This window comes from Takifugu flavidus, unplaced genomic scaffold (genome assembly GCF_003711565.1).
Source record: "Takifugu flavidus isolate HTHZ2018 unplaced genomic scaffold, ASM371156v2 ctg419, whole genome shotgun sequence".
Taxonomy (NCBI): domain Eukaryota; kingdom Metazoa; phylum Chordata; class Actinopteri; order Tetraodontiformes; family Tetraodontidae; genus Takifugu; species Takifugu flavidus.
This window is the reverse complement of record NW_026622038.1, coordinates 1-21,857: the sequence shown is the minus strand read 5'-3', so window position 1 is coordinate 21,857 and position 21,857 is coordinate 1. Positions and strand designations below refer to the sequence as shown.

At 42.4% G+C, this 21,857-nt stretch overlaps 11 non-coding genes across 11 annotated transcripts; all 11 read right to left on the bottom strand.

Moving 5' to 3' along the window:
• Positions 1-339: 339 nt before the first annotated feature.
• LOC130520545 (5S ribosomal RNA) lies at positions 340-457 on the bottom strand. The gene has a single exon (XR_008948912.1). It is a non-coding gene; the product is annotated as a 5S ribosomal RNA (ribosomal RNA).
• A 1,889-nt stretch (positions 458-2,346) lies between these two features.
• Positions 2,347-2,465, bottom strand: LOC130520544 (5S ribosomal RNA). The gene has a single exon (XR_008948911.1). It is a non-coding gene; the product is annotated as a 5S ribosomal RNA (ribosomal RNA).
• Positions 2,466-4,359: 1,894 nt separating this feature from the next.
• LOC130520547 (5S ribosomal RNA) lies at positions 4,360-4,478 on the bottom strand. The gene has a single exon (XR_008948914.1). It is a non-coding gene; the product is annotated as a 5S ribosomal RNA (ribosomal RNA).
• A 1,891-nt stretch (positions 4,479-6,369) lies between these two features.
• Positions 6,370-6,488, bottom strand: LOC130520543 (5S ribosomal RNA). The gene has a single exon (XR_008948909.1). It is a non-coding gene; the product is annotated as a 5S ribosomal RNA (ribosomal RNA).
• Positions 6,489-8,400: 1,912 nt separating this feature from the next.
• On the bottom strand, positions 8,401-8,519 carry LOC130520553 (5S ribosomal RNA). Its single transcript, XR_008948919.1, has one exon. It is a non-coding gene; the product is annotated as a 5S ribosomal RNA (ribosomal RNA).
• A 1,890-nt stretch (positions 8,520-10,409) lies between these two features.
• Positions 10,410-10,528, bottom strand: LOC130520552 (5S ribosomal RNA). Its single transcript, XR_008948918.1, has one exon. It is a non-coding gene; the product is annotated as a 5S ribosomal RNA (ribosomal RNA).
• Positions 10,529-12,424: 1,896 nt separating this feature from the next.
• LOC130520548 (5S ribosomal RNA) lies at positions 12,425-12,544 on the bottom strand. The gene has a single exon (XR_008948915.1). It is a non-coding gene; the product is annotated as a 5S ribosomal RNA (ribosomal RNA).
• A 1,912-nt stretch (positions 12,545-14,456) lies between these two features.
• LOC130520551 (5S ribosomal RNA) lies at positions 14,457-14,575 on the bottom strand. Its single transcript, XR_008948917.1, has one exon. It is a non-coding gene; the product is annotated as a 5S ribosomal RNA (ribosomal RNA).
• Positions 14,576-16,481: 1,906 nt separating this feature from the next.
• Positions 16,482-16,600, bottom strand: LOC130520549 (5S ribosomal RNA). Its single transcript, XR_008948916.1, has one exon. It is a non-coding gene; the product is annotated as a 5S ribosomal RNA (ribosomal RNA).
• Positions 16,601-18,498: 1,898 nt separating this feature from the next.
• LOC130520546 (5S ribosomal RNA) lies at positions 18,499-18,616 on the bottom strand. The gene has a single exon (XR_008948913.1). It is a non-coding gene; the product is annotated as a 5S ribosomal RNA (ribosomal RNA).
• Positions 18,617-20,521: 1,905 nt separating this feature from the next.
• On the bottom strand, positions 20,522-20,640 carry LOC130520542 (5S ribosomal RNA). Its single transcript, XR_008948908.1, has one exon. It is a non-coding gene; the product is annotated as a 5S ribosomal RNA (ribosomal RNA).
• Between the last annotated feature and the right edge of the window lie 1,217 nt (positions 20,641-21,857).

The following is a 21,857-nucleotide window of genomic DNA, read 5'->3' as shown; positions in this document are numbered from 1 at the left end:
GGAGACAGAGTCAAAGTTGTGGTGTGTAAAAGTGTGCAGGGTCTGTATGTTATTGTATGGATTCACCTGGCATCTTCTGACACCACTTTATTTTTGGAAAATAAAATAAATTTTTGGAGTAAAGAAGCTCCCGTCTCCCTCTGTCTCCTCCACCGCCGATCATCCTTGCGACACAGACACACACACACACACACACTCATAAATATTAAATCTAAAACGATGTACAATAGTGCAACATTAAATCTCAATGTTAGAAGTACTTAAGAAGTGAATAACATCTGGCTGGATAATTATCAGGAACACTGGCGGCCTCTGCTGACCCAGTGGAGGAGTGCAAAAAGCTTACAGCACCTGGTATTCCAGGCGGTCTCCCATCCAAGTACTAACCAGGCCCGACCCTGCTTAGCTTCCGAGATCGGACGAGATCGGGCGTTCTCAGGGTGGTATGGCCGTAAGCGAGAGCAGCCGCAAGAAAATGGCCTTTTGAAGTTAATACAACTCAAACTATTTTCTTGAAACACTTATCTGGTGGAGGTTGTCCATTTTGCTTTGTCACAGTCCAAACGTCAATTTGGAGCCAGCCTCCAATCCTTCCCCCCAAAAAGAAAGGCTATATAGCCTATGAGCGTCATATCATCAAATCTGCCTAGAACGGCTCTTGGATGAGAGGTGAAACGTCTTCAAACAAATCAAACAAGATTCAACTCCGATAATGAAATCAAGTTAAAAAGCATGTGCCATGGCCAGGGATCGATCCCGGGCCGGTGCGGGCCAGTCGAGAATCGCTGTAACAGACAACCTGATAGAAACCTCCTGAAGACCCCAGAGGGAGAGTTCGAATCCCGCTTTGGGCATTATCAAACGGAAGATATTTGATTGAAAATCCATCAAAAATGTTTAAAGAGCAAAGCAGTGTCTGTGAGGTTTATGAGCCACAATGCTGCTCTTTTTAGGAGCACAGCAGTCTATTAAACTGTAGTTTGTGTCATAGCATAGTTTTATTGACAAATTCTCAATTGCAAGTCGCAGATATGAACAGGGAAATGCTACGTTATCTGCTTATTCTGTTACAAATATTCTGATGAGATAGGTGGGGAGTTAATTCCGTTGGGGATAGACAGATGGAATATTAGTGTTGTTAGTATGATACTTGAGTTCTTAGATATTGTTTTCAATTCCGGACTCTGCCGCCTTGAGTTGGCTTTTGCGAAGACAGAAATGTTGACAATAGTGTGGACCAAAGTGGGAAATTCAATTTTATTTAAACACAACCACAAACACCAGACACAGCACACGCACGGCACGCACACACACACACGATTGAGCCGTGCCACTACGCGACACGTTTGCATTTCATTTCCATTCCGTTCTGTCTTGTTTACTCGGTTGAAGCATTTCACAACACACACCACTTTTTACCATCGCTTCTTTTGGAATACATTGTAGCCGACATGCACGGCATGGCCAACCGGCATTTATTTTCCAATTAGTTCCACCCAAGTAAACACGCGCGTCATATTGCCTCACCGTGTCACCTCCCGTCTGTTTAACGTTGCCCAAAGAATCACACTCACACTATGGCTGTTTAAAAGCATCAAGGTTTTTTTGTTTGTCATTTATCAAAAGCACCAATATTTCAATAGCTCACCAGCACGACATACTTCCTGGTTCGGGGAAACCGATGGACTGTTCAATGATTGTATACATGGAGGGGTTTTGCGAGGTGCTACGGCACAATCTATTTTAGCGGGGGTGTTTTAGAAGAGTAAGATGAACATGTATTTTACTATGCACTGGGTGGTTTTGATGGTGGAAATTTTTTTTGGGCGTTTTACGCATATTTAATATTTTCTGTTCGATTGTTATTTTGAGTTTGTAAATGTATTAGTGAGCGTAATAATTTTGATAATTGTTTCACCTGTAGGAGGGCTACAGCTATAGAAGCCCTGTAGTAAGCCCCAGACGGGGTGGGATGTTGAGTTGGTTGGTTGTTATTTTGGAGAAAAAAGAAAATTTGGAGACAGAGTCAAAGTTGTGGTGTGTAAAAGTGTGCAGGGTCTGTATGTTATTGTATGGATTCAACCTGGCATCTTCTGACACCACTTTATTTTTGGAAAATAAAAATAATTTTTTGGAGTAAAGAAGCTCCCGTCTCCCTCTGTCTCCTCCACCGCCGATCATCCTTGCGACACACACACACACTCATAAAATATTAAATCTAAAACGATGTACAATAGTGCAACATTAAATCTCAATGTTTGAAGTACTTAAGAAGTGAATAACATCTGGCTGGATAATTATCAGGAACACTGGCGGCCTCTGCTGACCCAGTGGAGGAGTGCAAAAAGCTTACAGCACCTGGTATTCCCAGGCGGTCTCCCATCCAAGTACTAACCAGGCCCGACCCTGCTTAGCTTCCGAGATCGGACGAGATCGGGCGTTCTCAGGGTGGTATGGCCGTAAGCGAGAGCAGCCGCAAGAAAATGGCCTTTTGAAGTTAATACAACTCAAACTTATTTTCTTGAAACACTTATTCTGGTGGAGGTTGTCCATTTTGCTTTGTCACAGTCCAAACGTCAATGTTGGAGCAGCCTCCAATCCATTCCCCCCCAAAAAGAAAAGGCTATATAGCCTATGAGCGTCATATCATCAAATCTGCCTAGAACGCTCTTGGATGAGAGGTGAAACGTCTTCAAACAAATCAAACAAGATTCAACTCCGATAAATGAAATCAAGTTAAAAGCAATGTGCCATGGCCAGGGATCGATCCCGGGCCGGTGCGGGCCAGTCGAGAATCGCTGTAACAGACAACCTGATTGAAACCTCCTGAAGACCCCAGAGGGAGAGTTCGAATCCCGCTTTGGGCATTATCAAACGGAAGATATTGATTGAAAAATTCACCATCATAAAATGTTTTAAAGAGCAAAGCAGTGTCTGTGAGGTTTATGAGCCACAAATGCTGCTCTTTTTAGGAGCACATCAGTCTATTAAACTGTAGTTTGTGTCATAGCATAGTTTTATTGACAAATTCTAAATTGCAAGTCGCAGATATGAACAGGGAAATGCTACGTTATCTGCTCATTCTGTTACAAATATTCTGATGAGATAGGTGGGGAGTTAATTCAGTTGGGGATAGACAGATGGAATATTAGTGTTGTTAGTATGATACTTGAGTTCTTTAGATATTGTTTTCAATTCCGGACTCTGCCGCCTTGAGTTTGCTTTTGCGAAGACAGAAATGTTGCCAATAGTGTGGACCAAAGTGGGAAATTCAATTTTATTTAAACACAAAACACAAACACACAGACACAGACACACGCCACACACACGAGTGAGCCGTGCCACTTACGCCGACACGTTTGCATTTCATTTCCATTCCGTTCTGTCTTGGTTTACTCGGTTGAAGCATTTCACACACACCACTTTTTACCATAGCTTCTTATTGGAATACATTGTAGCCGACATGCACGGCATGGCCAACCGGCATTTATGTTCCAATTAGTTCCACCCAAGTAAACAACGCGCGTCATATTGCCTCACCGTGTCACCTCCCGTCTGTTTAACGTTGCCCAAAGAATCACACTCACACTATGGCTGTTTAAAAGCATCAAGGTTTATTTGTTTGTCATTTATCAAAAGCACCAATATTTCAATAGCTCACCAGCACGACATACTTCCTGGTTCGGGGAAACCGATGGACTGTTCAATGATTGTATACATGGAGGGGTTTCGCGAGGTGCTACGGCACAATCTATTTTAGCGGGGGTGTTTTAGAAGAGTAAGATGAACATGTATTTTACTATGCACTGGGTGGTTTTGATGGTGGAAATTTGTTTTGGGCGTTTTACGCATATTTATATTTTCTGTTCGATTGTTATTTTGAGTTTGTAAATGTATTAGTGAGCGTAATAATTTTGATAATTGGTTTCACCTGTAGGAGGGCTACAGCTATAGAAGCCCTGTAGTAAGCCCCAGACGGGGTGGGATGTTGAGTTTGTTGTTGGTTGTTTTTTGGAGAAAAAGAAAATTTGGAGACAGAGTCAAAGTTGTGGTGTGTAAAAGTGTGCAGGGTCTGTATGTTATTGTATGGATTCAACCTGGCATCTTCTGACACCACTTTATTTTGGAAAATAAAAATAATTTTTTGGAGTAAAGAAGCTCCCGTCTCCCTCTGTCTCCTCCACCGCCGATCATCCTTGCGACACACACACACACTCATAAAATATTAAATCTAAAACGATGTACAATAGTGCAACATTAAATCTCAATGTTAGAAGTACTTAAGAAGTGAATAACATCTGGCTGGATAATTATCAGGAACACTGGCGGCCTCTGCTGACCCAGTGGAGGAGTGCAAAAAGCTTACAGCACCTGGTATTCCCAGGCGGTCTCCCATCCAAGTACTACCCAGGCCCGACCCTGCTTAGCTTCCGAGATCGGACGAGACTCGGGCGTTCTCGGGTGGTATGGCCGTAAGCGAGAGCAGCCGCAAGAAAATGGCCTTTTGAAGTTAATACAATCAAACTTTTTTCTTGAAACACTTATTCTGGTGGAGGTTGTCCATTTTGCTTTGTCACAGTCCAAACGTCAATGTTGGAGCAGCCTCCAATCCATTCCCCCCAAAAGAAAAGGCTATATAGCCTATGAGCGTCATATCATCAAATCTGCCTAGAACGGCTCTTGGATGAGAGGTGAAACGTCTTCAACAAATCAAACAAGATTCAACTCCGATAAATGAAATCAAGTTAAAAGCAATGTGCCATGGCCAGGGATCGATCCCGGGCCGGTGCGGGCCAGTCGAGAATCGCTGTAACAGACAACCTGATTGAAACCTCCTGAAGACCCCAGAGGGAGAGTTCGAATCCCGCTTTGGGCATTATCAAACGGAAGATATTTGATTGAAAAATTCACCATCATAAAAATGTTTAAAGAGCAAAGCAGTGTCTGTGAGGTTTATGAGCCACAAATGCTGCTCTTTTTAGGAGCACATGAGTCTATTAAACTGTAGTTTGTGTCATAGCATAGTTTTATTGACAAATTCTAAATTGCAAGTCGCAGATATGAACAGGGAAATGCTACGTTATCTGCTTCATTCTGTTACAAATATTCTGATGAGATAGGTGGGGAGTTAATTCAGTTGGGGATAGACAGATGGAATATGAGTGTTGTTAGTATGATACTTGAGTTCTTTAGATATTGTTTTCAATTCCGGACTCTGCCGCCTTGAGTTGGCTTTTGCGAAGACAGAAATGTTGCCAATAGTGTGGACCAAAGTGGGAAATTCAATTTTATTTAAACACAAACACAAACACACAGACACAGACACACGCACACACACACGGAGTGAGCCGTGCCACTTACGCCGACACGTTTGCATTTCATTTCCATTCCGTTCTGTCTTGGTTTTCTCGGTTGAAGCATTTCACACACACCACTTTTTACCATAGCTTCTTATGGAATACATTGTAGCCGACATGCACGGCATGGCCAACCGGCATTTATGTTCCAATTAGTTCCACCCAAGTAAACAACGCGCGTCATATTGCCTCACCGTGTCACCTCCCGTCTGTTTAACGTTGCCCAAAGAATCACACTCACACTATGGCTGTTTAAACATCAAGGTTTATTTGTTTGTCATTTATCAAAAGCACCAATTTTCAATAGCTCACCAGCAGGACATACTTCCTGGTTCGGGGAAACCGATGGACTGTTCAATGATTGTATACATGGAGGGGTTTCGCGAGGTGCTACGGCACAATCTATTTTAGCGGGGGTGTTTTAGAAGAGTAAGTTGAACATGTATTTTACTATGCACTGGGTGGTTTTGATGGTGGAAATTTGTTTTGGGCGTTTTACGCATATTTATATTTTCTGTTCGATTGTTATTTTGAGTTTGTAAATGTATTAGTGAGCGTAATAATTTTGATAATTGGTTTCACCTGTAGGAGGGCTACAGCTATAGAAGCCCTGGAGTAAGCCCCAGACGGGGTGGGATGTTGAGTTGGTTGGTTGTTATTTTGGAGAAAAAAGAAAATTTGGAGACGAGTCAAAGTTGTGGTGTGTAAAAGTGTGCAGGGTCTGTATGTTATTGTATGGATTCAACCTGGCATCTTCTGACACCACTTTATTTTTGGAAAATAAAAATAAATTTTTGGAGTAAAGAAGCTCCCTTCTCCCTCTGTCTCCTCCACCGCCGATCATCCTTGCGACACACACACACACACACTCATAAATATTAAATCTAAAACGATGTACAATAGTGCAACATTAAATCTCAATGTTAGAAGTACTTAAGAAGTGAATAACATCTGGCTGGATAATTATCAGGAACACTGGCGGCCTCTGCTGACCCAGTGGAGGAGTGCAAAAAGCTTACAGCACCTGGTATTCCCAGGCGGTCTCCCATCCAAGTACTAACCAGGCCCGACCCTGCTTAGCTTCCGAGATCGGACGAGATCGGGCGTTCTCAGGGTGGTATGGCCGTAAGCGAGAGCAGCCGCAAGAAAATGGCCTTTTGAAGTTAATACAACTCAAACTTATTTTCTTGAAACACTTATTCTGGTGGAGGTTGTCCATTTTGCTTTGTCACAGTCCAAACGTCAATGTTGGAGCAGCCTCCAATCCATTCCCCCCCAAAAAAAAGGCTATATAGCCTATGAGCGTCATATCATCAAATCTGCCTAGAACGGCTCTTGGATGAGAGGTGAAACGTCTTCAAAAAAATCAAACAAGATTCAACTCCGATAAATGAAATCAAGTTAAAAGCAATGTGCCATGGCCAGGGATCGATCCGGGCCGGTGCGGGCCAGTCGAGAATCGCTGTAACAGACAACCTGATTGAAACCTCCTGAAGACCCCAGAGGGAGAGTTCGAATCCCGCTTTGGGCATTATCAAACGGAAGATATTTGATTGAAAAATTCACCATCATAAAAATGTTTAAAGAGCAAAGCAGTGTCTGTGAGGTTTATGAGCCACAAATGCTGCTCTTTTTAGGAGCACAGCAGTCTATTAAACTGTAGTTTGTGTCATAGCATAGTTTTATTGACAAATTCTAAATTGCAAGTCGCAGATATGAACAGGGAAATGCTACGTTATCTGCTTATTCTGTTACAATATTCTGATGAGATAGGTGGGGAGTTAATTCAGTTGGGGATAGACAGATGGAATATTAGTGTTGTTAGTATGATACTTGAGTTCTTTAGATATTGTTTTCAATTCCGGACTCTGCCGCCTTGAGTTGGCTTTTGCGAAGACAGAAATGTTGACAATAGTGTGGACCAAAGTGGGAAATTCAATTTTATTTAAACACAAACACAAACACACAGACACAGACACACGCACGCACGCACACACACACACGGAGTGAGCCGTGCCACTTACGCCGACACGTTTGCATTTCATTTCCATTCCGTTCTGTCTTGGTTTACTCGGTTGAAGCATTTCACACACACCACTTTTTACCATAGCTTCTTATTGGAATACATTGTAGCCGACATGCACGGCATGGCCAACCGGCATTTATGTTCCAATTAGTTCCACCCAAGTAAACAACGCGCGTCATATTGCCTCACCGTGTCACCTCCCGTCTGTTTAACGTTGCCCAAAGAATCACACTCACACTATGGCTGTTTAAAAGCATCAAGGTTTATTTGTTTGTCATTTATCAAAAGCACCAATATTTCAATAGCTCACCAGCAAGACATACTTCCTGGTTCGGGGAAACCGATGGACTGTTCAATGATTGTATACATGGAGGGGTTTCGCGAGGTGCTACGGCACAATCTATTTTAGCGGGGTGTTTTAGAAGAGTAAGATGAACATGTATTTTACTATGCACTGGGTGGTTTTGATGGTGGAATTTGTTTTTGGTTGGGCGTTTTACGCATATTTAATATTTTCTGTTCGATTGTTATTTTGAGTTTGTAAATGTATTAGTTAGCGTAATAATTTTGATAATTGGTTTCACCTGTAGGAGGGCTACAGCTATAGAAGCCCTGGAGTAAGCCCCAGACGGGGTGGGATGTTGAGTTGGTTGGTTGTTATTTTGGAGAAAAAGAAAATTTGGAGAAAGAGTCAAAGTTGTGGTGTGTAAAAGTGTGCAGGGTCTGTATGTTATTGTATGGATTCAACCTGGCATGCTCTTCTGACACCACTTTATTTTTGGAAAATAAAAATAATTTTTGGAGTAAAGAAGCTCCCGTCTCCCTCTGTCTCCTCCACCGCCGATCATCCTTGCGACACACACACACACACACTCATAAAATATTAAATCTAAAACGATGTACAATAGTGCAACATTAAATCTCAATGTTAGAAGTACTTAAGAAGTGAATAACATCTGGCTGGATAATTATCAGGAACACTGGCGGCCTCTGCTGACCCAGTGGAGGAGTGCAAAAAGCTTACAGCACCTGGTATTCCCAGGCGGTCTCCCATCCAAGTACTAACCAGGCCCGACCCTGCTTAGCTTCCGAGATCGGACGAGATCGGGCGTTCTCAGGGTGGTATGGCCGTAAGCGAGAGCAGCCGCAAGAAAATGGCCTTTTGAAGTTAATACAACTCAAACTTATTTTCTTGAAACACTTATTCTGGTGGAGGTTGTCCATTTTGCTTTGTCACAGTCCAAACGTCAATGTTGGAGCAGCCTCCAATCCATTCCCCCCAAAAAGAAAAGGCTATATAGCCTATGAGCGTCATATCATCAAATCTGCCTAGAACGGCTCTTGGATGAGAGGTGAAACGTCTTCAAAAAAATCAAACAAGATTCAACTCCGATAAATGAAATCAAGTTAAAAGCAATGTGCCATGGCCAGGGATCGATCCCGGGCCGGTGCGGGCCAGTCGAGAATCGCTGTAACAGACAACCTGATTGAAACCTCCTGAAGACCCCAGAGGGAGAGTTCGAATCCCGCTTTGGGCATTATCAAACGGAAGATATTTGATTGAAAAATCACCATCATAAAAATGTTTAAAGAGCAAAGCAGTGTCTGTGAGGTTTATGAGCCACAAATGCTGCTCTTTTTAGGAGCACAGCAGTCTATTAAACTGTAGTTTGTGTCATAGCATAGTTTTATTGACAAATTCTAAATTGCAAGTCGCAGATATGAACAGGGAAATGCTACGTTATCTGCTTATTCTGTTACAAATATTCTGATGAGATAGGTGGGGAGTTAATTCAGTTGGGGATAGACAGATGGAATATTAGTGTTGTTAGTATGATACTTGAGTTCTTTAGATATTGTTTTCAATTCCGGACTCTGCCGCCTTGAGTTGGCTTTTGCGAAGACAGAAATGTTGCCAATAGTGTGGACCAAAGTGGGAAATTCAATTTTATTTAAACACAAACACAAACACACAGACACGACACACGCACACACGCACGGAGTGAGCCGTGCCACTTACGCCGACACGTTTGCATTTCATTTCCATTCCGTTCTGTCTTGGTTTACTCGGTTGAAGCATTTCACACACACCACTTTTTACCATAGCTTCTTATTGGAATACATTGTAGCCGACATGCACGGCATGGCCAACCGGCATTTATGTTCCAATTAGTTCCACCCAAGTAAACAACGCGCGTCATATTGCCTCACCGTGTCACCTCCCGTCTGTTTAACGTTGCCCAAAGAATCACACTCACACTATGGCTGTTTAAAAGCATCAAGGTTTTTTTTTTGTCATTTATCAAAAGCACCAATATTTCAATAGCTCACCAGCACGACATACTTCCTGGTTCGGGGAAACCGATGGACTGTTCAATGATTGTATACATGGAGGGGTTTCGCGAGGTGCTACGGCACAATCTATTTTAGCGGGGGTGTTTTAGAAGAGTAAGTGAACATGTATTTTACTATGCACTGGGTGGTTTTGATGGTGGAAATTTGTTTTGGGGTTTTACGCATATTTAATATTTTCTGTTCGATTGTTTTTTTGAGTTTGTAAATGTATTAGTTAGCGTAATAATTTTGATAATTGGTTTCACCTGTAGGAGGGCTACAGCTATAGAAGCCCTGTAGTAAGCCCCAGACGGGGTGGGATGTTGAGTTGGTTGGTTGTTATTTTGGAGAAAAAAGAAATTTTGGAGAAAGAGTCAAAGTTGTGGTGTGTAAAAGTGTGCAGGGTCTGTATGTTATTGTATGGATTCAACCTGGCATCTTCTGACACCACTTTATTTTTGGAAAATAAAAATAATTTTTTGGAGTAAAGAAGCTCCCGTCTCCCTCTGTCTCCTCCACCGCCGCATCATCCTTGCGACACACACACACACTCATAAAATATTAAATCTAAAACGATGTACAATAGTGCAACATTAAATCTCAATGTTAGAAGTACTTAAGTGAATAACATCTGGCTGGATAATTATCAGGAACACTGGCGGCCTCTGCTGACCCAGTGGAGGAGTGCAAAAAGCTTACAGCACCTGGTATTCCCAGGCGGTCTCCCATCCAAGTACTAACCAGGCCCGACCCTGCTTAGCTTCCGAGATCGGACGAGATCGGGCGTTCTCAGGGTGGTATGGCCGTAAGCGAGAGCAGCCGCAAGAAAATGGCCTTTTGAAGTTAATACAACTCAAACTTATTTTCTTGAAACACTTATTCTGGTGGAGGTTGTCCATTTTGCTTTGTCACAGTCCAAACGTCAATGTTGGAGCAGCCTCCAATCCATTCCCCCCAAAAAGAAAAGGCTATATAGCCTATGAGCGTCATATCATCAAATCTGCCTAGAACGGCTCTTGGATGAGAGGTGAAACGTCTTCAAACAAATCAAACAAGATTCAACTCCGATAAATGAAATCAAGTTAAAAGCAATGTGCCATGGCCAGGGATCGATCCCGGCCGGCGGTGCGGGCCAGTCGAGAATCGCTGTAACAGACAACCTGATTGAAACCTCCTGAAGACCCCAGAGGGAGAGTTCGAATCCCGCTTTGGGCATTATCAAACGGAAGATATTTGATTGAAAAATTCACCATCATAAAAATGTTTAAAGAGCAAAGCAGTGTCTGTGAGGTTTATGAGCCACAAATGCTGCTCTTTTTAGGAGCACAGCAGTCTATTAAACTGTAGTTTGTGTCATAGCATAGTTTTTATTGACAAATTCTAAATTGCAAGTCGCAGATATGAACAGGGAAATGCTACGTTATCTGCTTATTCTGTTACAAATATTCTGATGAGATAGGTGGGGAGTTAATTCAGTTGGGGATAGACAGATGGAATATTAGTGTTGTTAGTATGATACTTGAGTTCTTTAGATATTGTTTTCAATTCCGGACTCTGCCGCCTTGAGTTGCTTTTGCGAAGACAGAAATGTTGCCAATAGTGTGGACCAAAGTGGGAAATTCAATTTTATTTAAACACAACACAACACACAGACACAGACACACGCACACACGCACGGAGTGAGCCGTGCCACTTACGCCGACACGTTTGCATTTCATTTCCATTCCGTTCTGTCTTGGTTTACTCGGTTGAAGCATTTCACACACACCACTTTTTACCATAGCTTCTTATTGGAATACATTGTAGCCGACATGCACGGCATGGCCAACCGGCATTTATGTTCCAATTAGTTCCACCCAAGTAAACAACGCGCGTCATATTGCCTCACCGTGTCACCTCCGTCTGTTTAACGTTGCCCAAAGAATCACACTCACACTATGGCTGTTTAAAAGCATCAAGTTTATTTGTTTGTCATTTATCAAAAGCACCAATATTTCAATAGCTCACCAGCAGGAATACTTCCTGGTTCGGGGAAACCGATGGACTGTTCAATGATTGTATACATGGAGGGGTTTCGCGAGGTGCTACGGCACAATCTATTTTAGCGGTGGGGTGTTTTAGAAGAGTAAGATGAACATGTATTTTACTATGCACTGGGTGGTTTTGATGGTGGAAATTTGTTTTGGGCGTTTTACGCATATTTAATATTTTCTGTTCGATTGTTATTTTGAGTTTGTAAATGTATTAGTGAGCGTAATAATTTTGATAATTGGTTTCACTGTAGGAGGGCTACAGCTATAGAAGCCCTGGAGTAAGCCCCAGACGGGGTGGGATGTTGAGTTGGTTGGTTGTATTTTGAGAGAAAAAAGAAATTTGGAGACAGAGTCAAAGTTGTGGTGTGTAAAGTGTGTGCAGGGTCTGTATGTTATTGTATGGATTCAACCTGGCATCTTCTGACACCACTTTATTTTTGGAAAATAAAAATAATTTTTTGGAGTAAAGAAGCTCCCGTCTCCCTCTGTCTCCTCCACCGCCGATCATCCTTGCGACACACACACACACCTCATAAAATATTAAATCTAAAACGATGTACAATAGTGGCAACATTAAATCTCAATGTTAGAAGTACTTAAGAAGTGAATAAATCTGGCTGGATAATTATCAGGAACACTGGCGGCCTCTGCTGACCCAGTGGAGGAGTGCAAAAAGCTTACAGCACCTGTATTCCCAGGCGGTTCTCCCATCCAAGTACTAACCAGGCCCGACCCTGCTTAGCTTCCGAGATCGGACGAGATCGGCGCGTTCTCAGGGTGGTATGGCCGTAAGCGAGAGCAGCCGCAAGAAAATGGCCTTTTGAAGTTAATACAACTCAAACTTATTTTCTTGAAACACTTATTCTGGTGGAGGGTTGTCCATTTTGCTTTGTCACAGTCCAAACGTCAATGTTGGAGCAGCCTCCAATCCATTCCCCCCAAAAGAGAAAAGGCTATATAGCCTATGAGCGTCATATCATCAAATCTGCCTAGAACGGCTCTTGGATGAGAGGTGAAACGTCTTCAAACAAATCAAACAAGATTCAACTCCGATAAATGAAATCAAGTTAAAAGCAATGTGCCATGGCCAGGGATCGATCCCGGGCCGGTGCGGGCCAGTCGAAAATCGCTTGTGTAACAGACAACCTGATTGAAACCTCCTGAAGACCCAGAGGGAGAGTTCGAATCCCGCTTTGGGCATTATCAAACGGAAGATATTTGATTGAAAAATTCACCATCATAAAAATGTTTTAAAGAGCAAAGCAGTGTCTGTGAGGTTTATGAGCCACAAATGCTGCTCTTTTTAGGAGCACATCAGTCTATAAACTGTAGTTTGTGTCATAGCATAGTTTTTATTGACAAATTCTAAATTGCAAGTCGCAGATATGAACAGGGAAATGCTACGTTATCTGCTCATTCTGTTACAAATATTCTGATGAGATAGGTGGGGAGTTAATTCAGTTGGGGATAGACAGATGGAATATGAGTGTTGTTAGTATGATACTTGAGTTCTTTAGATATTGTTTTCAATTCCGGACTCTGCCGCCTTGAGTTTGCTTTTGCGAAGACAGAAATGTTGCCAATAGTGTGGACCAAAGTGGGAAATTCAATTTTATTTAAACACAAACACAACACACAGACACAGACACACGCACACACGCACGGAGTGAGCCGTGCCACTTACGCCGACACGTTTGCATTTCATTTCCATTCCGTTCTGTCTTGGTTTACTAGGTTGAAGCATTTCACACACACCACTTTTTACCATAGCTTCTTATTGGAATACATTGTAGCCGACATGCACGGATGGCCAACCGGCATTTATGTTCCAATTAGTTCCACCCAAGTAAACAACGCGCGTCATATTGCCTCACCGTGTCACCTCCCGTCTGTTTAACGTTGCCCAAAGAATCACACTCACACTATGGCTGTTTAAAAGCATCAAGTTTATTTGTTTGTCATTTATCAAAAGCACCAATATTTCAATAGCTCACCAGAAGGAATACTTCCTGGTTCGGGGAAACCGATGGACTGTTCAATGATTGTATACATGGAGGGGTTTTGCGAGGTGCTACGGCACAATCTATTTTAGCGGGGGTGTTTTAGAAGAGTAAGTTGAACATGTATTTTACTATGCACTGGGTGGTTTTGATGGTGGAAATTTGTTTTGGCGCGTTTACGCATATTTATATTTTCTGTTCGATTGTTATTTTGAGTTTGTAAATGTATTAGTGAGCGTAATAATTTTGATAATTGTTTCACCTGTAGGAGGGCTACAGCTATAGAAGCCCTGAGTAAGCCCCAGACGGGGGGGATGGGATTGAGTTGGTTGGTTGTTATTTTGGAGAAAAAAGAAATTTGGAGACAGAGTCAAAGTTGTGGTGTGTAAAAGTGTGCAGGGTCTGTATTGTTATTGTATGGATTCAACCTGGCATCTTCTGACACCACTTTATTTTTGGAAAATAAAAAAAATAATTTTGGAGAGTAAAGAAGCTCCCGTCTCCCTCTGTCTCCTCCACCGCCGATCATCCTTGCGACACAGACACACACACACACACACACTCATAAATATTTAAATCTAAAACGATGTACAATAGTGCAACATTAAATCTCAATGTTTGAAGTACTTAAGAAGTGAATAACATCTGGCTGGATAATTATCAGGAACACTGGCGGCCTCTGCTGACCCAGTGGAGGAGTGCAAAAAGCTTACAGCACCTGGTATTCCCAGGCGGTCTCCCATCCAAGTACTAACCAGGCCCGACCCTGCTTAGCTTCCGAGATCGGACGAGATCGGGCGTTCTCAGGGTGGTATGGCCGTAAGCGAGAGCAGCCGCAAGAAAATGGCCTTTTGAAGTTAATACAACTCAAACTTATTTTCTTGAAACACTTATTCTGGTGGAGGTTGTCCATTTTGCTTTGTCACAGTCCAAACGTCAATGTTGGAGCAGCCTCCAATCCATTCCCCCCAAAAAGAAAAGGCTATATAGCCTATGAGCGTCATATCATCAAATCTGCCTAGAACGGCTCTTGGATGAGAGGTGAAACGTCTTCAAACAATCAAACAAGATTCAACTCCGATAAATGAAATCAAGTTAAAAGCAATGTGCCATGGCCAGGGATCGATCCCGGGCCGGTGCGGGCCAGTCGAGAATCGCTGTAACAGACAACCTGATAGAAACCTCCTGAAGACCCCAGAGGGAGAGTTCGAATCCCGCTTTGGGCATTATCAAACGGAAGATATTTGATTGAAAAAGTCACGATCATAAAAATGTTTAAAGAGCAAAGCAGTGTCTGTGAGGTTTATGAGCCACAAATGCTGCTCTTTTTAGGAGCACAGCAGTCTATTAAACTGTAGTTTGTGTCATAGCATAGTTTTATTGACAAATTCTCAATTGCAAGTCGCAGATATGAACAGGGAAATGCTACGTTATCTGCTTATTCTGTTACAAATATTCTGATGAGATAGGTGGGGAGTTAATTCAGTTGGGGATAGACAGATGGAATATTAGTGTTGTTAGTATGATACTTGAGTTCTTTAGATATTGTTTTCAATTCCGGACTCTGCCGCCTTGAGTTGGCTTTTGCGAAGACAGAAATGTTGACAATAGTGTGGACCAAAGTGGGAAATTCAATTTTATTTAAACACAAACACAAACACAGACACAGACACACGCACGCACGCACACACACACACGGAGTGAGCCGTGCCACTTACGCCGACACGTTTGCATTTCATTTCCATTCCGTTCTGTCTTGGTTTACTCGGTTGAAGCATTTCACACACACCACTTTTTACCATCGCTTCTTATTGGAATACATTGTAGCCGACATGCACGGCATGGCCAACCGGCATTTATGTTCCAATTAGTTCCACCCAAGTAAACAACGCGCGTCATATTGCCTCACCGTGTCACCTCCCGTCTGTTTAACGTTGCCCAAAGAATCACACTCACACTATGGCTGTTTAAAAGCATCAAGGTTTATTTGTTTGTCATTTATCAAAAGCACCAATATTTCAATAGCTCACCAGCACGACATACTTCCTGGTTCGGGGAAACCGATGGACTGTTCAATGATTGTATACATGGAGGGGTTTCGCGAGGTGCTACGGCACAATCTATTTTAGCGGGGGTGTTTTAGAAGAGTAAGATGAACATGTATTTTACTATGCACTGGGTGGTTTTGATGGTGGAAATTTGTTTTGGGCGTTTTACGCATATTTAATATTTTCTGTTCGATTGTTATTTTGAGTTTGTAAATGTATTAGTGAGCGTAATAATTTTGATAATTGGTTTCACCTGTAGGAGGGCTACAGCTATAGAAGCCCTGTAGTAAGCCCCAGACGGGGTGGGATGTTGAGTTGGTTGGTTGTTATTTTGGAGAAAAAAGAAAATTTGGAGAACAGAGTCAAAGTTGTGGGTGTGTAAAAGTGTGCAGGGTCTGTATGTTATTGTATGGATTCAACCTGGCATCTTCTGACACCACTTTATTTTGGAAAATAAAAATAATTTTTGGAGTAAAGAAGCTCCCGTCTCCCTCTGTCTCCTCCACCGCCGATCATCCTTGCGACACACACACACACACTCATAAAATATTAAATCTAAAACGATGTACAATAGTGCAACATTAAATCTCAATGTTAGAAGTACTTAAGAAGTGAATAACATCTGGCTGGATAATTATCAGGAACACTGGCGGCCTCTGCTGACCCAGTGGAGGAGTGCAAAAAGCTTACAGCACCTGGTATTCCCAGGCGGTCTCCCATCCAAGTACTAACCAGGCCCGACCCTGCTTAGCTTCCGAGATCGGACGAGATCGGGCGTTCTCAGGGTGGTATGGCCGTAAGCGAGAGCAGCCGCAAGAAAATGGCCTTTTGAAGTTAATACAACTCAAACTTATTTTCTTGAAACACTTATTCTGGTGGAGGTTGTCCATTTTGCTTTGTCACAGTCCAAACGTCAATGTTGGAGCAGCCTCCAATCCATTCCCCCCAAAAAGAAAAGGCTATATAGCCTATGAGCGTCATATCATCAAATCTGCCTAGAACGGCTCTTGGATGAGAGGTGAAACGTCTTCAAACAAAATCAAACAAGATTCAACTCCGATAAATGAAATCAAGTTAAAAGCAATGTGCCATGGCCAGGGATCGATCCCGGGCCGGTGCGGGCCAGTCGAAAAACGCTGTAACAGACAACCTGATTGAAACCTCCTGAAGACCCCAGAGGGAGAGTTCGAATCCCGCTTTGGGCATTATCAAACGGAAGATATTTGATTGAAAAATTCACCATCATAAAAATGTTTAAAGAGCAAAGCAGTGTCTGTGAGGTTTATGAGCCACAAATGCTGCTCTTTTTAGGAGCACAGCAGTCTATTAAACTGTAGTTTGTGTCATAGCATAGTTTTATTGACAAATTCTAAATTGCAAGTCGCAGATATGAACAGGGAAATGCTACGTTATCTGCTTATTCTGTTACAAATATTCTGATGAGATAGGTGGGGAGTTAATTCAGTTGGGGATAGACAGATGGAATATTAGTGTTGTTAGTATGATACTTGAGTTCTTTAGATATTGTTTTCAATTCCGGACTCTGCCGCCTTGAGTTGGCTTTTGCGAAGACAGAAATGTTGACAATAGTGTGGACCAAAGTGGGAAATTCAATTTTATTTAAACACAAACACAAACACACAACACAGACACACGACACACACACACGCACGGAGTGAGCCGTGCCACTTACGCCGACACGTTTGCATTTCATTTCCATTCCGTTCTGTCTTGGTTTACTCGGTTGAAGCATTTCACACACACCACTTTTTACCATCGCTTCTTATTGGAATACATTGTAGCCGACATGCACGGCATGGCCAACCGGCATTTATGTTCCAATTAGTTCCACCCAAGTAAACAACGCGCGTCATATTGCCTCACCGTGTCACCTCCCGTCTGTTTAACGTTGCCCAAAGAATCACACTCACACTATGGCTGTTTAAAAGCATCAAGGTTTATTTGTTTGTCATTTATCAAAAGCACCAATATTTCAATAGCTCACCAGCACGACATACTTCCTGGTTCGGGGAAACCGATGGACTGTTCAATGATTGTATACATGGAGGGGTTTCGCGAGGTGCTACGGCACAATCTATTTTAGCGGGGGTGTTTAGAAGAGTAAGATGAACATGTATTTTACTATGCACTGGGTGGTTTTGATGGTGGAAATTTGTTTTGGGCGTTTTACGCATATTTAATATTTTCTGTTCGATTGTTATTTTGAGTTTGTAAATGTATTAGTAGCGTAATAATTTGATAATTGGTTTCACCTGTAGGAGGGCTACAGCTATAGAAGCCCTGGAGTAAGCCCCAGACGGGGGTGGGATGTGATTGGTTGGTTGTTATTTTGGAGAAAAAAGAAAATTGGAGACAGAGTCAAAGTTGTGGTGTGTGTGTAAAGTGTGCAGGGTCTGTATGTTATTGTATGGATTCAACCTGGCATCTTCTGACACCACTTATTTTTGGAAAATAAAAATAATTTTTTGGAGTAAAGAAGCTCCCGTTTCCCTCTGTCTCCTCCACCGCCGATCATCCTTGCGACACACACACACACTCATAAAAATTAAATCTAAAACGATGTACAATAGTGCAACATTAAATCTCAATGTTAGAAGTACTTAAGAAGTGAATAACATCTGGCTGGATAATTATCAGGAACACTGGCGGCCTCTGCTGACCCAGTGGAGGAGTGCAAAAAGCTTACAGCACCTGGTATTCCCAGGCGGTCTCCCATCCAAGTACTAACCAGGCCGACCCTGCTTAGCTTCCGAGATCGGACGAGATCGGGCGTTCTCAGGGTGGTATGGCCGTAAGCGAGAGCAGCCGCAAGAAAATGGCCTTTTGAAGTTAATACAACTCAAACTTATTTTCTTGAAACACTTATTCTGGTGGAGGTTGTCCATTTTGCTTTGTCACAGTCCAAACGTCAATGTTGGAGCAGCCTCCAATCCATTCCCCCCAAAAAGAAAAGGCTATATAGCCTATGAGCGTCATATCATCAAATCTGCCTAGAACGGCTCTTGGATGAGAGGTGAAACGTCTTCAAACAAATCAAAACAAGATTCAACTCGATAAATGAAATCAAGTTTAAAAGCAATGTGCCATGGCCAGGGATCGATCCCGGGCCGGTGCGGGCCAGTCGAAAACGCTGTGTGTAACAGACAACCTGATAGAAACCTCCTGAAGACCCCAGAGGGAGAGTTCGAATCCCGCTTTGGGCATTATCAAACGGAAGATATTTGATTGAAAAATTCACCATCATAAAAATGTTTTAAAGAGCAAAGCAGTGTCTGTGAGGTTTATGAGCCACAAATGCTGCTCTTTTTAGGAGCACAGCAGTCTATTAAACTGTAGTTTGTGTCATAGCATAGTTTTATTGACAAATTCTCAATTGCAAGTCGCAGATATGAACAGGGAAATGCTACGTTATCTGCTTATTCTGTTACAAATATTCTGATGAGATAGGTGGGGAGTTAATTCAGTTGGGGATAGACAGATGGAATATTAGTGTTGTTAGTATGATACTTGAGTTCTTTAGATATTGTTTTCAATTCCGGACTCTGCCGCCTTGAGTTGGCTTTTGCGAAGACAGAAATGTTGACAATAGTGTGGACCAAAGTGGGAAATTCAATTTTATTTAAACACAAACACAAACACACAGACACAGACACACGCACACACACACACGGAGTGAGCCGTGCCACTTACGCCGACACGTTTGCATTTCATTTCCATTCCGTTCTGTCTTGGTTTACTCGGTTGAAGCATTTCACACACACCACTTTTTACCATCGCTTCTTATTGGAATACATTGTAGCCGACATGCACGGCATGGCCAACCGGCATTTATGTTCCAATTAGTTCCACCCAAGTAAACAACGCGCGTCATATTGCCTCACCGTGTCACCTCCCGTCTGTTTAACGTTGCCCAAAGAATCACACTCACACTATGGCTGTTTAAAAGCATCAAGGTTTATTTGTTTGTCATTTATCAAAAGCACCAATATTTCAATAGCTCACCAGCACGACATACTTCCTGGTTCGGGGAAACCGATGGACTGTTCAATGATTGTATACATGGAGGGGTTTTGCGAGGTGCTACGGCACAATCTATTTTAGCGGGGGGGTTTTAGAAGAGTAAGATGAACATGTATTTTACTATGCACTGGGTGGTTTTGATGGTGGAAATTGGTTTGGGCGTTTTACGCATATTTAATATTTTTGTTCGATTGTTATTTTGAGTTTGTAAATGTATTAGTGAGCGTAATAATTTTGATAATTGGTTTCACCTGTAGGAGGGCTACAGCTATAGAAGCCCTGTAGTAAGCCCCAGACGGGGTGGGGGATGTTGAGTTGGTTGGTTGTATTTTGGAGAAAAAAGAAAAAATTGGAGACAGAGTCAAAGTTGTGGTGTGTAAAAGTGTGCAGGGTCTGTATGTTATTGTATGGATTCAACCTGGCATCTTCTGACACCACTTTATTTTTGGAAAATAAAAAAAATTTTTGGAGTAAAGAAGCTCCCGTCTCCCTCTGTCTCCTCCACCGCCGATCATCCTTGCGACACACACACAAACTCATAAAATATTAAATCTAAAACGATGTACAATAGTGCAACATTAAATCTCAATGTTGTAGAAGTACTTAAGAAGTGAATAACATCTGGCTGGATAATTATCAGGAACACTGGCGGCCTCTGCTGACCCAGTGGAGGAGTGCAAAAAGCTTACAGCACCTGGTATTCCCAGGCGGTCTCCCATCCAAGTACTAACCAGGCCCGACCCTGCTTAGCTTCCGAGATCGGACGAGATCGGGCGTTCTCAGGGTGGTATGGCCGTAAGCGAGAGCAGCCGCAAGAAAATGGCCTTTTGAAGTTAATACAACTCAAACTTATTTTCTTGAAACACTTATTCTGGTGGAGGTTGTCCATTTTGCTTTGTCACAGTCCAAACGTCAATGTTGGAGCAGCCTCCAATCCATTCCCCCCAAAAAGAAAAGGCTATATAGCCTATGAGCGTCATATCATCAAATCTGCCTAGAACGGCTCTTGGATGAGAGGTGAAACGTCTTCAAACAAATCAAACAAGATTCAACTCCGATAAATGAAATCAAGTTAAAAGCAATGTGCCATGGCCAGGGATCGATCCCGGGCCGGTGCGGGCCAGTCGAAAATCGCTGTAACAGACAACCTGATGAAACCTCCTGAAGACCCCAGAGGGAGAGTTCGAATCCCGCTTTGGGCATTATCAAACGGAAGATATTTGATTGAAAAATTCACCATCATAAAAATGTTTAAAGAGCAAAGCAGTGTCTGTGAGGTTTATGAGCCACAAATGCTGCTCTTTTTAGGAGCACATGAGTCTATTAAACTGTAGTTTGTGTCATAGCATAGTTTTATTGACAAATTCTAAATTGCAAGTCGCAGATATGAACAGGGAAATGCTACGTTATCTGCTTATTCTGTTACAAATATTCTGATGAGATAGGTGGGGAGTTAATTCAGTTGGGGATAGACAGATGGAATATTAGTGTTGTTAGTATGATACTTGAGTTCTTTAGATATTGTTTTCAATTCCGGACTCTGCCGCCTTGAGTTGGCTTTTGCGAAGACAGAAATGTTGACAATAGTGTGGACCAAAGTGGGAAATTCAATTTTATTTAAACACAAACACAAAACACACAGACACAGCACACGCACACACACACGGAGTGAGCCGTGCCACTTACGCCGACACGTTTGCATTTCATTTCCATTCCGTTCTGTCTTGGTTTACTCGGTTGAAGCATTTCACACACACCACTTTTTACCATAGCTTCTTATTGGAATACATTGTAGCCGGCACACGGCATGGCCAACCGGCATTTATTTCCAATTAGTTCCACCCAAGTAAACAACGCGCGTCATATTGCCTCACCGTGTCACCTCCCGTCTGTTTAACGTTGCCCAAAGAATCACACTCACACTATGGCTGTTTAAAAGCATCAAGGTTTATTTGTTTGTCATTTATCAAAAGCACCAATATTTCAATAGCTCACCAGCAGGACATACTTCCTGGTTC